This window comes from Psammomys obesus, unplaced genomic scaffold, assembly GCF_907164565.1.
Source record: "Psammomys obesus unplaced genomic scaffold, mPsaObe1.curated_primary_1811, whole genome shotgun sequence".
NCBI classification, from domain to species: Eukaryota; Metazoa; Chordata; class Mammalia; order Rodentia; family Muridae; genus Psammomys; species Psammomys obesus.
In genome coordinates, this window is record NW_026592710.1 from 8,621,955 (window position 1) to 8,636,954 (window position 15,000).

Here is a 15,000-nt window from a genome sequence, read left to right on the forward strand (position 1 = left end):
CACACCTAAGTCACAAAGATAGACATTACCTGAGTGTAAAGGGCTGGAAGACGGCTTTCCAAGCAAATGGACCCAAGAGGCAAGCAGGAGTAGCCATTCTAATATCTGATAAAATAGACTTTCAACCAAAATTAATCAAAAGAGATGGGGAAGGACACTTCATACTCATCAAGGGAAAATTCTACCAAGAAGACATCACAAACCTGAACATCTATGCCCCAAATACAAGGGAACCCACGTTTGTAAAAGAAACATTGATAAAATTTAAACCACACATAGATCCCCACATATTAATAGTGGGAGACTTCAACAACCCACTCTCAACAAAGGACAGGTCAACAAAACAGAAATTAAACAAAGAAACAATGTCCCTAACGGAGGTCATGAATCAAATGGACCTAACAGACATTTACAGAACCTTACACCCAAACACAAAAGAATTTACCTTCTTCTCAGCACCTCATGGAATCTTCTCCAAAATAGACCATATAGTTGGTCACAAAGCAAGCCTCAACAGATACAAGAAGATTGAAATAATCCCTTGTATCCTGTCTGATCACCATGGAATAAAGCTGGACCTCAACAACAACAGAAATAGCAAAAAGCCTACACACACATGGAAACTGAACAACTTGCTATGAAATGACAGCTGGGTCAGGGAAGAAATAAAGAAAGAAATTAAATTCTTCCTAGAACTCAATGAAAATGAAGACACAACATACCCAAACTTGTAGGGTACAATGAAAGCAGTGCTAAAAAGAAAGTTCATAGCACTAAGTGCCTTCAAGAAGAAATCCGAGGCAGCTCATTCAAGCAACTTAATGGCTCACTTAAAAACCCTAGAAAAAGAAGAAGCAGACACACCAAAAAGGAGTAGATGGCTGGAAATAATCAAACTCAGGGCTGAAATCAATTAATTAGAAACAAATAAAACAATTCAAAGAATCAATGAAACCAAGAGTTGGTTCTTTGAGAAAATCAACAAGATCGACAAACCCTTAGCCAAGCTAACTAAAAGGCAGAGAGACACCATCCAAATCAACAAAATCAGAAATGAAAAGGGGGACATAACTACAGACACTGAGGAAATCCAAACAATCATTAGGACTTACTTCAAAAGTCTATATGCCACAAAATTTGAAAATCTAAATGAAATGGACAATTTTCTTGATCGATTAGAATTACCAAAGCTGAATAAGGACCAGGTAACTCAGTTAAATAGTCCTATATCCCCCAAGGAAATAGAAGCGGTCATCGAAAGTCTCCCATCCAAAAAAAAACCCAGGACCAGATGGCTTCAGTGCAGAATTCTAACAGACCTTCAAAGAAGAGCTAACTCCAGTTCTCTTCAAACTATTCCACAAAATAGAAACAGAAGAAGCATTACCAAACTCATTCTATGAAGCCATAGTCACCTTGGTACCTAAACCTCACAAAGACTCAACAAACAAAGAAAAATTCAGGCCAATCTCCCTCATGAACATTGATGCAAACATACTCAACAAAATACTTGCAAACCAAATACAAGAACACATCAAAGATATCATCCACTATGACCAAGTAGGCTTCATCCCATGTATGCAGGGGTGGTTTAATATATGGAAATCCATCAATGTGATCCACCATATTAACAAACTGAAAGAAAAAAACCACATGATAATCTCCCTAGATGCTGAAAAAGCATTTGACAAAATCCAACATCCATTCATGTTTAAAGTATTGGAGAGATCAGGGATACAAGGCACATATCTAAACATAATAAAGGCGATATACAGCAAGCCTATAGCCAACATCAAACTGAATGGAGAGAAGCTTAAAGCAATCCCACTGAAATCAGGGACAAGACAAGGCTGCCCACTCTCTCCATATCTCTTCAACATAGTTCTGGAAGTCCTTGCTGGAGCAATAAGACAGTTGAAGGAGATCAATGGGATACAAATTGGAAAGGAAGAAGTCAAATTATTACTATTTGCAGATGATATGATAGTATACATGAGTGACCCCAAAAACTCTACGAGGGAACTCCTACAGCAAAGTGATAAACACCTTCAGCAAAGTGGCTGGAAACAAAATTAACACAAAAAACATCAGTAGCACTCCTGTATACAAAAGACAAAAGGGCTGAGAAAGAAATTAGGGAAACAACAGCCTTCACAATAGCCACAAATGACATAAAGTACCTTGGTGTAACCCTGACCAAGCAAGTCAAAGACTTGTATGAAATAAATTTCAAGTCTCTGAAGAAAGAATTAGAAGAAGATATGAGAAGATGGAAAGATCTCCCATGCTCATGGCTTGTCAGGATTAACATAGAAAAATGGCCATCTTACCAAAAGCAATGTACTCTACAATAAAAGATCTTCTGGAGGTATCTCTATCCCTGATCTTAAGTTGTACTATAGAGCAACAGTTATAAAAACTGCATGGTACTGGCATAGAAACAGAAGGGTGGATCAATGGAACCAAACAGAAGACCCAGAAATAAACCCACACATGTATGGACACCTGATGTTTGACAAAGATGCCAAAAACATACAATGGAAAAAGATAGCATCTTCAACATATGGTGCTGGTCTCACTGGATGTCTGCATGTAGAAAAATGCAAATAGATCCATACTTATCACCCTGCACAAAGCTAAAGTCCAAGTGGATCAAAGACCCCAACGTAAAACTAGACACATTAAATCGTTTAGAAGAAAAAGTGGAGAATACCCTAGAACTCATTGGTACTGGAGACAACTTCCTGAACAGAACACCATCAGCACAGGCTCTAAGAGGATCAATAAATGGGACCTCATGAAACTGAAAAGCTTCGGTAAAGCGAAGGACACCGTCATCAAAACAAAGCAACTGCCTACAGATTGGGAAAGAATCTTCACCAACCCTTTATCTGACAGGACTAATATCCAGTATACATAAAGAACTAAAGAAGCTGAAAAGCAGCAAACCAAGTAATCCAATTAAAAAATGGGGAACAGAGCTAAACAGAGAATTCTCGATAGAGGAATATTGAATGGCAGAGAAACAGTTAAAGAAATGCTCAACGTCATTAGCCATTAGGAAAATGCAAATCAAAATGACCCTGAGATTTCACCTTACACCCATCAGAATGGCCAAGATGAAAAACTCAAGTGACAACACATGCTGGAGAGGTTGTGGAGAAAGGGGAACCCTCCTCCACTGCTGGTGGGAATGTAAACTTGTACAACCACTCTGGAAATCAATCTGGCGCTTTCTCAGACAACTAGGAATAGTGCTTCCTCAAGATCCAACCATACCACTTCTAGGCATATATCCAAAAGAGGCTCAAATACACAATAAGGACATTTACTCAACCATGTTTGTAATAGCCAGAAGATGGAAACAGCCCAGATGCCCCTCAACTGAAGAATGGATGCAGAAACTGTGGTACATCTACTCAATGGAGTATTACTCTGCAATGAAAAATAAGGAAATCATGAAATTTGCAGGTAAATGGTGAGACCTGGAAAGGATAATCCTGAGTGAGCTGTCCCAGAAGCAGAAGACACACATGGTATATACTCACTCATATAGACATATAACATAGGATAAACTTAGTAAAATCTGTACATCTAAAGAAACTAACCAAGAGAGAAGACTCTGACTAAAACACTCAATCCCCATCCTGAAAGGCAAAGAGGATGGAAATCAGAAGAAGAAGAAAACAGGAAACAACCTAGGAACCTGCCACAGAGGGCCTCTGAAAGGCTCTGCCCTGCAGACTATCAAAGCAGACGCTGAGACTTATGGCCAACTGTTGGGCAGAGTGCATGGAATCTTATGTAAGAAGTGGGAAATAATAAGAGCTGGAGAGGTCGGGAACCCCACAAGGAGAGCAACAAAACCAGAAAACTTGAACACAGGGAACTTCCCAGAGACTCATACTCCAACCAAGGACTATTAATGGAGATTACCTAGAACCCCTGCACAGAAGTAGCACATGGAAGTTCAGTGCCCAAGTGGGTTACATAATAATGGGAAGAGGGACTGCCCTTGACATAATCTGATTGGCCTGCTCTTTGATCAGCTCCCCCTGAGGGGGGAGCAGCCTTACCAGGCTGCAGAAGATGACAATGCAGCCATTCCTGATGTGATCTGATAGACTAAGATCAGAAGGAAGGAGAAGAGGACCTCTCCTATCAGTGGCCTTGGGGAGGGGCATTCGTGAAGAAGGTAGAAAGAGGGTGGGATCGGGAGCAGAGGGGGCAGTGGCTTATGGGGGGATACAAAGTGAATAAAGTATAATTAATAAAAAAAAGAAAATCAGGTCTCATACTTTTAATACACTGTGGTAGGGAATAGACATTCCTATTGCAAAGGGAGAAAACATAATGGTAACAAGGGATGACTAGACAGAAGCATGTCTGAAACCCAGCAGGGCAAGCAGGTCCACGTGCAGCTTCTGGGCTGTGTACTGGATGATGTGAGCCCCACCAGCCTTAGACAACGCCTGCTCTCCAGCGTCTCCCTGAAGCTGGTTCCACTTGGTACTTGAGCCCTTTCTTTTCACATGCCCCACGTCCCTGGCATTCCAAACATTCTGCAGGTTCTGTTTGGACTTGGACTCCATTCTACACAGCGCTCTTGTAGACAGCTTGCCCCTGGTGTGCATCACCTGGCCTCACACTTGGGGTGCAGTCTCGGGTGGAGTTCAGGACTGCATAGCTAGACATCTTCACACCTGCAAAATCACTGCCCTGTGGGTGGAACCCAGACTTGCTGTCAGCTCGGATAGCAGCTGGGCGCCCTGAGAACACGAGCAAACTGCCCTCATGGCTGAACACAGGGAAACACTTCTCCCTGCCCCTCTTGGCAGGTAGAGCAACAGAAGTATTTCCAAAGGAAAGTCGTTCCAAAGTTTTCAGTTTTCTACCCTGAACATGCGATCTCACCACTCATGAAAGGTCTTTACAGCACCCTTTTCATTACACAAAGGTGTTTATCTTCTTTTTATTGACCTGTCTCCAACGTTAAATATATTTCTTTTCTGATCAAATGCAATCTTCTTCACATCTTTAGGCTCTGTTTTTCAACTCTCAATTATCATTGAAAACAAGACTTAAAAACAGCTGACAAGAACCATGCCACAGCCTGAATACTAGGCCATCTTAAAATGTCTTCCTTCCAGTTCCTTAATACAAAAAAAACATACAGAAATAAATAAATTTTGGGCTGGTGAGATGGGTCCACAGTTAAGAACAATAGTTGTTCTTCCAGAGGTCTTGAGTTCAATTCCAAGCAACCACATGGTGGCTATAAAGCTATCTGATGCCCTCTTCTGGCCTGTAAGTATCCATGTGGATAGGGAACTCCTACATTAAAAAACAAAAACAAAATTCCTTAATACATTTCATTTGCAATCAGCCTCACTCAGCTTTTCAGTTCATGGACAAAATATAGGCTTTGTTTTTGCCAGAATATGCCACAAATGGACTCTAATCTAATGTCCAAAGAGTCCTGACAAGTAGGAAAAGGTGTAGAAATACATTTATGTTCTATTTTAGGAAGATAAATTCACACTTCATATTGTAGAAAAGAATCTCAATGTATGCACTGTAAGGAGCTTGCTGTGTAGACAGTGCTAATGAGTTCTTTGAGTTACCCCCAAATGCCACATCAGAAGGACTGCAGCCACAGGAGCCTTCCAGATATGCAACCCCACTGCACAGAGAGAGGTGAAAATGGGGCAGGGTGACCAGGAGAGAAGCACCACCATCGTGGATCTCAGAGACCAGGCTGACAATGTGACCACAGATAGAAGACCAAACTTCAGGATAATGATTTTGTTTCCCCTACTATAAAACCTGCTTGCTGGAGACGGAATGGAAAGGCTGAATTTTAGCATGCTCATGGGCTGACTTCTCAGGTCGCCTGCCCTCTGAATATTGAAGCGATGCATCAGCGGGTGCGGTGCTTGCTGAGCAAGCCTGGCAGCCTTTCTTCAGTGGCCCTGACCCTGCAGCACACGCCTCTGTAATCCCAGCACCCCTGTGGACAGTGAGACTCTGGAAGCTCATGAGCCAGCTCGATTGGCCTCTGCAACAGCAATAAGACCCTGTCTCTGATGGGGTGGACAGTGAGGACCAACACCTAAGGTCGTCTCTGGTCTCCACAGGCACACCATGGCATGTCTGCACCCACGCTCGCTCACATATGTGAACACATGCCTGTGCTCACACACATGGCTTAAATTACTTTTTTCTTTTTATTCATTACAATTTATTCACTTTGTATCCCAGCTGTAGCCTCCCTCATCCCCTCCCAGTCCCACCCTTCCTCCCTCTTCTCCTCCCATGTCCCTTCCTCAGTCCACTGATAGGGGAGGTCCTTCTCGATTTCCATCTGACTCTAGCTCATCAGGACTGTCTGCATTGCCTTCCTCTGTGGCCTGGTAAAGCTGCCCTGCCTCCCCTCTATCCCCCCTCGATTCAGGGTGAGCTGATCAAAGAACCAGCTACTGAGTTCATGTCAGAGTCCCTGTTCCTATTACTAAGGAGCCTACTTGGAGACTGAGCTGCCATGGGCTACATGTAAAGGGATTCTAGGTTATCTCCATGAATGGTCCTTGGTTGGAGTATCAGTCTCAGAAATGATCCCTGGGCCCAGATATTTTGGTTCTGTTGCTCACCTTGTGGAACTCCTATCCCCTCCAGGTCTTTCTATCTCCTCCTTCTTTCATAAGATTCCCTGAACTCTGCCCAAAGTTTGGCTATGAGTCTCAGCATCTGCTTTAATATCCTGTTGGCTAGAGTCTTTCAGAGTCCCCCTGTGGTAGGCTCCTGTCCTGTTCCCTGTTTTCTCCAGCTTCCAAGGTCTATCCCGTTTGCCTTTCTGAATGAGAATTGATCATTTTATGCAGGGTCCTCCTATCACTATTTGCAGATGATATGATAGTATACCTGAGTGACCCTAACATTCTACCAGGGAACTCCTACAGCTGATAAACACCTTCAGCAAAGTGGCTGGATACAAAATTAACTCAGAAAAATCAGTAGCCCTCCTGTACATAAAAGACAAATGCGCTGAGTAAGAAATTAGGGAAACAACACCCTCCACAATAGCCACAAAGGACATAAAGTACCTTGGGGTAACCCTAACCCAGCAAGTCAAAGACTTGTATGAAAAAACTTCAAGTCTCTGAAGAAAGAAATTGAAGAAGATATCAGAAGATGGAAAGATCTCCCATGCTCATAGCTTGGCAGGATTAACATAGTAAAAATGGTCATTGAATCTACAGATTCAATGCAATTCCCATCAAATTACCAACACAATTCTTTACAGACCTTGAAAGAAAAATTCTCAACTTCATATGGAATAACAAGAAACCCAGAATTGCTACAACAATCCCCTACAATAAAAGATCTTCTGGATGTATCTCCATCCCTGATCTCAAGCTGTAGTATAGAGCCAAAGTAATAAAAACGGCATGGTACTGACATAGAAACAGAATGGTAGATCAATGGAATCAAATCGATGACCCAGAAATAAACCCACCTACTTATGGACACCTGATTTTTTACAAAGATGCCAAAACCATACAATAGAAAAAAAATAGCATCTTCAACAAATGGTGCTGGTTTAAATTACCCTTAAGCTTTTCTATTTTAGTATTTCTTTGAGAATTTTATACAATGCATTTTGATCATATTTAGCCACATTCCTCGGTTCCTCCCCTCTGTATTCACACAACTCCATGTCCTCTTTTTTTCTTTTAACCCATCAAGTTCAGTTTGTGTTGTCCATACACTCTTGGGTATGTGGCCTTCCACTGAAATATGGTCAGTTTATGAGAACTGACACTTTTTAAAAACTCTTTTATTTTTGAGAGTATAATTTTATCATTTCTTCCTTCCCTTTGCTTCTTCCAAACCCTCGCATATTCCCCTGCTTGCTCTCTTTCAAATTCATGGTCTCTTTTTTTTTGTGTATTAATTGTCATTATATGCAATATACATTTCTAAATCTAACATTCTTTGTCTAAATGACATTGCTTGAAAGCATCAGGCCATTAAGGAACACTGAACATGGGAGAAATAGTCCTTCTCAGAAAATAGCACACCTGTGGGTTATCCCACACCAATTTGTCAATCCTGAAATGATACATACAAGTAACATACAGGGCCTACAGGCTTGAAGAAAACAGACTCTCCCTCCTCCAGCGGCTGCTCATTACCAATAGTTCTTCAGCCGGGTGGGGGTCATGCCCACCTCCCCTCTATCTGTGATCTTGTCTGACTTGAGCTTGTACAGGAGTTGTAGATGCTGTCACAACCACCGTGAGTTCATACCCGCACCTGCCCTGTCATGTCTGGAAAGCATTGTTTCCTTGTAGGCATCCACCACCTCCTCATATGGTAGTTGCTAAGCTTGGGAAGGAAGCAATGTGATACAGACTTCCCATTTAGAACTGAGCGCACTACAGTCTCTCATTCCCTGCCTCCTGACCTTTTGTGGGTCTCTACATTAATCACCATCTCCTGTAAGAAGTTTCTCTGATGAAGTCGGAAGGTGCACTAACCTACAGGTACAATGATCATCTGTTAGAAGTCTATAAAATACTGTGTTCATTTAACAGAATGGTAGTTTATCCTCTATGGCCCATGGCCTCTATAGCTACAGTTTGTTGGTCCCAATAATGATGCCTGGTGTTGGTTTCATCTTGTAGAGTGCACCTTAACACAAAAGACATTTCCAAAAAATCATAAGGAAACCTTTAAGTAAGAAAGTGTCGGCCATTTTGCTGGGTCTTGCAATACATAATGGCTGCCTGAGTTGAAATCCTGATGGCTTCTAATTGGCCCAAAATCTCAGTGGAATTTTTTCCTTTGTTTTTGTTTTAATTTAAAGTTGTTTGTTTGTTTGTTCGTTTATTACAATTTATTCACCTTGTTGCTCTCCTTGAGGAGTTCTTGTGTCCTCCAGGTCTTTCTATTTCCCTCTTTTTCCATAAGGTTTCCCGCACTCTGCCCAAAGTTTAGCTCTGAGTCTGTCTCTCCTTTGATACCCTGATGGGTAGTCTTTCAGAGGCCCCCTGTGGAAGGCGCCTGTCCTTTCCTTGTCTTCTCCTCCTCCTGATGTCTATCCTGTTTGCCCTTCTGAGTGAGGTTTCAGCCTCTTCCCTAGGGTAGCCTAGGTGAGGGTATCCAAGTGAAGGTGAATAGGGACCGGGAGTCTGAGGATATGAAAATATGAAAGAAAGCATCTTTGCAATCTAAAGTTGGAAACCAAGAGGTGTTGGAGGGTGTCTGTTCTGGGAAGTGTAAGGATTGTAATTTATGGGATGGTTAGAGAGCACACCCCATATGACCCTCGCATGCTCTACCACTCCGTTGAATAGGTCTGGCTTTTAATGCCTACGATAGTGTTATTGCATAGAGAGTCCCAGGAGGAATCATTTATCAGCTAAAGTCTATAAGGCCTTTCATGCCTCAGGCTTTAAAAGAATGCTTCTCAAGCTTCCTATTCTTGTGAACTTTTAATACAGTTCCTCGTGGTGTGGTGACCCCCCCAAACTTAAATTATCTAGTCACTACTTCATAACTGTACTTTTGCTACCATTATGAACCGAAATGTAAATATCTGATATGTGACCCCCAAGGGATCATGACCAACAGGTTGAGAACCACTGCTAAAGGGTATTGATACTTCATGGAAGATTGCTAGAATCTGTGGAGTAATTGTGACAGGAGAGACTGCAGTGAGGGGCTGGGAATGGATGTATGCCAGCCTTCAGATGGAAATGGTCTCTAACAGAAACTATAGGGAGAGCATTTGTAGTTTCAGACATCTCTGAGCCATTGTAGAGTAGGGGACTAGGGACTGAGAATGTCACAGGGTCTCTAAGCCCTTAGAAAATCTTAAATGAGCCTTGAGTTTAGATATGATGTCTCTACAAAGGAAGAGACTATGACAACAAGTTAGTACTGGAAAGAAATGAATGAAGACATTTGTCTGTCATAGAATTTATACAGGGTAGAACTGACTGGTTGGGGCTTGTCCTCAACATTGGTTAAAAAAAATAAATAAAATAAAATAAAATAAGATAGAGGCTGGAAATCTAACCAAATATCCCTCAGTTGAGGAATGGATACAGAAATTGTGTGACATTTTCACAATGGAATACTGCTCAGCAATTAAAAACAAAGAAATCATAAAGTTTACAGGCAAATGGTGTGATCTAGAAAAGATCGTCCGGAGTGTGGTATCCCAGAAGCAGAAAGACACACATGGTATATACTCACTTATAAGTGGATAATAGACATATAATATAGGATAATCATACTAAAATCTGTACACCTAAGGAAGCGAATCCAGAAGGAGGACCCTGGGTAAGATGCTCAGTACTCATTCAAAAAGGCAAAGGGGATGGACATCGGAAGAGGGAGAAAACAGGGAACAGGACAGGAGCCTTCCACAGAGGGCCTCTGAAAGACTCTACCCAGCAGGGTATTAAAACATATGCTGAGACTCATAGCCAAACTTTGGGCAGAGTGCAGGGAATCTTATGAAAGAAGGGGGGAGAGAGAAAGACCTGGAGGGGACAGGAGTTCCACAAGGAGAGCAACAGAACCAAAAAATCTGGGTCCAGGAATCTTTTGTGAGACTGATATTCCAAACAAGGGCCATGCATGAAGATATTCTAGAATCTCTGCACAGATATAGCCCATGGCAGCTAAGTGTCCAAGAGGGTTTCCCAGTAATAAGAACAGGGAGTGTTTCTGACATGAACTCATGGCCTGGCTCTTTGATCACCTCCACCTAAGGGGGGAGCAGTGGACTTGGGGAGGGGCATAGGAGAAGAAGAGGGAAGGAGGGTGGAATTGGGAGGGAGTGGGGGAAGGAGCTAGAGCTAGGATACAAAGTGAATAAACTGTAATTAATAAAAATAAAATTAAAATTAAAAAAGAATTAGGGTATGTGCAATGAGGTCTGAGGGCAAGTGTCTAATGACTACAGCAACTGTGTGGCTTACCCAATGCTGCATCTAGTCAATGCCAGAGTTTAAGTAGGAACCCCTGAGATCTTTTCCCATCTGAATGAGGATATAGGAACCACTTTCTCCTCTGCCTGGAACCAGGCCACGCCCTCTGTGACTCCTTGCCTGGGCTGGGCCAGTGTTTGCAGGAAACAGGGAGGTGGAGAAGGAAGCTGGTGATGTATAAGAGGCCTGCTGATCTGCAGTGTCTTCCATGGCCTGTGGCACTCACCTATGACACTTGGCCTTCTCTGAGGTGGAAGCAGCATGGTGGTTCTGGCTCTGACACTCTTTGTAGGTGCCATTGCTGTGTTCTCCGTGGGGCTCCTGCTGTGGGTGATCTGTAGAAACTTTTGGACAGAACACATCCCTAAAGGCATCACTCACCCCGTGCGGCTTCGAATCCTCAGTTGCCTTCTACAGCTGACAATGACCTGGGTGAGTTTACTTTTGCTTATCCCCTTACCCTGATGTCTGAGGACAGAAGTTAGCACAAATCTGATACTGGATGCTTCAATACTACCCACTATTCCAAGAATGTTTGCTTTCTGGATGTTTCCATTATTGTAACAAAATAACTGAGACAGTGGATTTACAGAGCAAAAAGGTTTACTTAGGCTCATGGTTTTTGAGGTTGTAACTTGTGATGTTGGTCTTACTGTGTTGGGAGAGAGAGCATGTGGCTGAGGAAAACTGGTCACATCCCAGGGAACAAAAGAAGAAGAGCTGAGGTTCTGTAGTGCCTTATTTTTCTTTGTTTTTTATTCATTTTGAATTTATCATACATATTATTCCTACTATCAACACTAAGAACTCAGTCCTGCCAAGTGTGTAATCCTCTGATGTTAGTGTTCCTGCCTGGTGGGGTAGAGAGGGACAAGAAGAATAAGGCACTTTCTGATTGCCTCCTTGCTGAGATATGGTTAAGAAGTGCCTATGTTACACTGAGTGTATTTCTAGGTACCAAGCACTCATGAATGGACTTGCAGGTTGGTCACTGGCAGGCTGCTGATGCTGGTCTTGAAAAGGTATGTCTCCTAGACAGCAGGTGACCATCATTCAGGTCATGGTCGTTGCGCATGTCACCAGGCTGAGTTAGTGTGAGGATCTTGAGATATGATTGCACTGACAGGCATGGAGAGGATACACGCAAGGATGGGCACTTTTGTAAGAGAGAGAAGGAAAGAAACCACACAGACAACGAGAAAGGCAGGTGAAAGCTGAACTGGGAAGAGGTGATGTGGCTATGATGCAGTCTGCACCGTGTACCACAAGAAGCATGAGGAAGAATGGCGCAGGCCTCACACTCGGGCACTGTGCTACATCCTACTGCTCCCCCCTCCTTGCAGCGGCACCTTGAATGCATGTGGCAACATCCTAAAAACTGTAAGGGAAGTGGAACAGGGGAAAGTCTGAGTTGAGCATTTTCTCTCACTGCTTCTTGTTCCCCTTGTGATTTGCTCTGTTCTGCCACAGCCTCCCAGTCATGATGAGTAGACACTTCTGAAACCTTATTCTAAAATATATCCCTACTCCCTAAAGTCGCTTTCTTGGGCATTTTGTCAAATAACAGCGACAGTGGTTATTAGTACTGGCCTCAGAAAGACTCTGGTTGTGCAAAGGGGAAAGCTAGGCAGCTCCAGTTTCATCAGTTCTTTGTGTCTGGAGAGCAGTGGGACGTGGAGCTTCTATCGGTGCATAGAAAAGTCAGGCCATACATAAACCACTGGGCCACCCCACCATGGACAACAGAAGACATTCCCTTTTTCTGTGATGAGAGGGCGCCCTGTTGACCAGGCAAGGGCAAATGTTTTTCTAATAATCAGAAGTCTATGAAGGCTCCCTAGAGAAGGAAAGCCAGCATGTTACTTTATTTTCAGACAGTTGTCATGGTACACACTACTATTGTTAACGTTCAGGAGGGAGAGGAAAATCTCTGCGATTGTGAGACCACCCAGGGCTACAGAGTGAGACCCTGTCTCAAAGGGGAAACAAAAGTTTCTTTTTGAGACAAGGACCCACATATTCCAAGCTAGTCTCCAACTCAATATGTAGCTGAAGACGATTTTGAAATTGGATTTCTTTAAATAGTTGGGATCATGAAATTTGCAGGCAAATGGATGGAACCAGAAAATATCGCCTTGAGTGAGGTAACCCAGACCCAGAAACACACATGGATATTAGCCATATGGTACAGGGTAACCAGGCTGCAACCCACAGACCCAAGTGAGCTAAGTAACAAGGAGGGTGCGAGGGAGGGTGCTGGGATCTCTCTCAGATGTGCAAATAGAACAACAGTGGAAGTAGTTGAAGACAGGCAATAGGAAAGGAGAGGGAGTTCTAGGGAAATGAGGGTGGGGGTCAGATGTGGGAGAACAGGGTGGGAGGACAGAGAGTAGAAAAACTGTGTCAGAGGCATCTCTGAGAGGCCTATAACAGGGTAGACTCCTGGGAGAATATGGGGGTGACTCTAGCTGAAACTCCTAGTAGCAAGGGTCATGGAGACTGAAGAGGACACCTTCTAACCAGACAGGACTCCTAGTAGAGGGAGGTGAAACATGAACCCATCCACAAAATTTTGACTCAAAATCTACCCTGCCTACAAGGTGTACAGGGACAAAGATAAAGGCTAAGGGAAGGTCCAACCAATGCCTGGACCAACCTGGACACCCACCCCACAGGACAGAGCCAACCCCTGACACTATTCATGACCCTCTGCTATGCTTGAAGACAGAAGCCTAGCCTAGCTGTCTTCTGAGAGGATGAACCCAGCAGCAGATCAAAATAGATGCTGAGACCTACAGCCAAGCATTAGGCAGAGCATGGGAGACTTGTGGAAGAGTGGGGAGGATAGAAGGACCTGGGGGTGGCAGGAGCTCCACAAGAAGACCAACAGAGGCAACTAACCTGGAACCAGGCGGGATTGCAGAGATTGGAGCTCCCAACCAAGAACTGGACCTACGCCTCCTACACATATATGTACTCAATGGGAAGCTTGGTCTCCATGTAGGTGTCCTAGTAAGGGGAGTGGAAACTGTCTCTAATGTGGGCTCTGTTGCCTGCTTTTCAATCACTTCCTCCTGGTTGGGTTGCCTTGTCAGGCCACAGTGAAAGAGGATACACTCAGTCCTGATGTGACTTGATGTGGGTGGATTGGGGTGGATTGCAGGAGAGGGGAGCTTTCCTTGTCTGAGGTGTAGGGGAGGGGGCTAGGAGGAAGAGGGAGGAAGGGCTCTATGATTGGAATATAAAGTGAATAAATAAATAAATTTTAAAAATGTTCCAGAGACCATCTGGGATATGAACATGCATGCCTTTATTTTATTTTATTTTATTTTATTTTATTTTATTTTATTTTTATTTTGTTTTGTTTTGTTTTGTTTTCCTTTATTTTATTTTTAAAGAAAGAAGGCTCAGCAGTTAAATGCATTTGCTGCTTTTGCAGAGGACAGGAGTTCTCTTTCCAATACCCATGTGTCACTTCATAGCCATCCTTATCTACAGTTCCAGGGGATCCAATGCATCCACATACAGACAGGCAAACCTGGGTACAAATTACATTTTTTTTAAATCATTAAGAAAAAACATGCATTTTCATGTTCCAGAGCTTCCCAGAGCAACCTTGGATCTGACTCCCATTTGTTATCCAGGGACCTGACTTTGGATGTCTAACTAAAGGCTTGAGCTTAGGAAAAACTCCCTAGAGTTCACCTTTTCTTTTTATTCTCCCCCTCCTCCTTTTCCTACTTCTCTTTCCTGAAAATGTCTCTTTAATATTGTAAGCTCAGAGCCCAAGGGTAGCCAAATTGGAGGTAGGGGGTGTCTCCTAACCCAACTGAGTCGGCCTGTCACCATTAACCTGACCTCACCAACAAAGAGGCAGGAGGATGTCCCAAGATGTGCTGCTATCAAGCACAGATGTCACTATTGAGCTTCTTACTGCTTGTCCACATTTATTGAAATAGAACATAAGTTAACATTCAAGACAATGTAAAGGCATTTT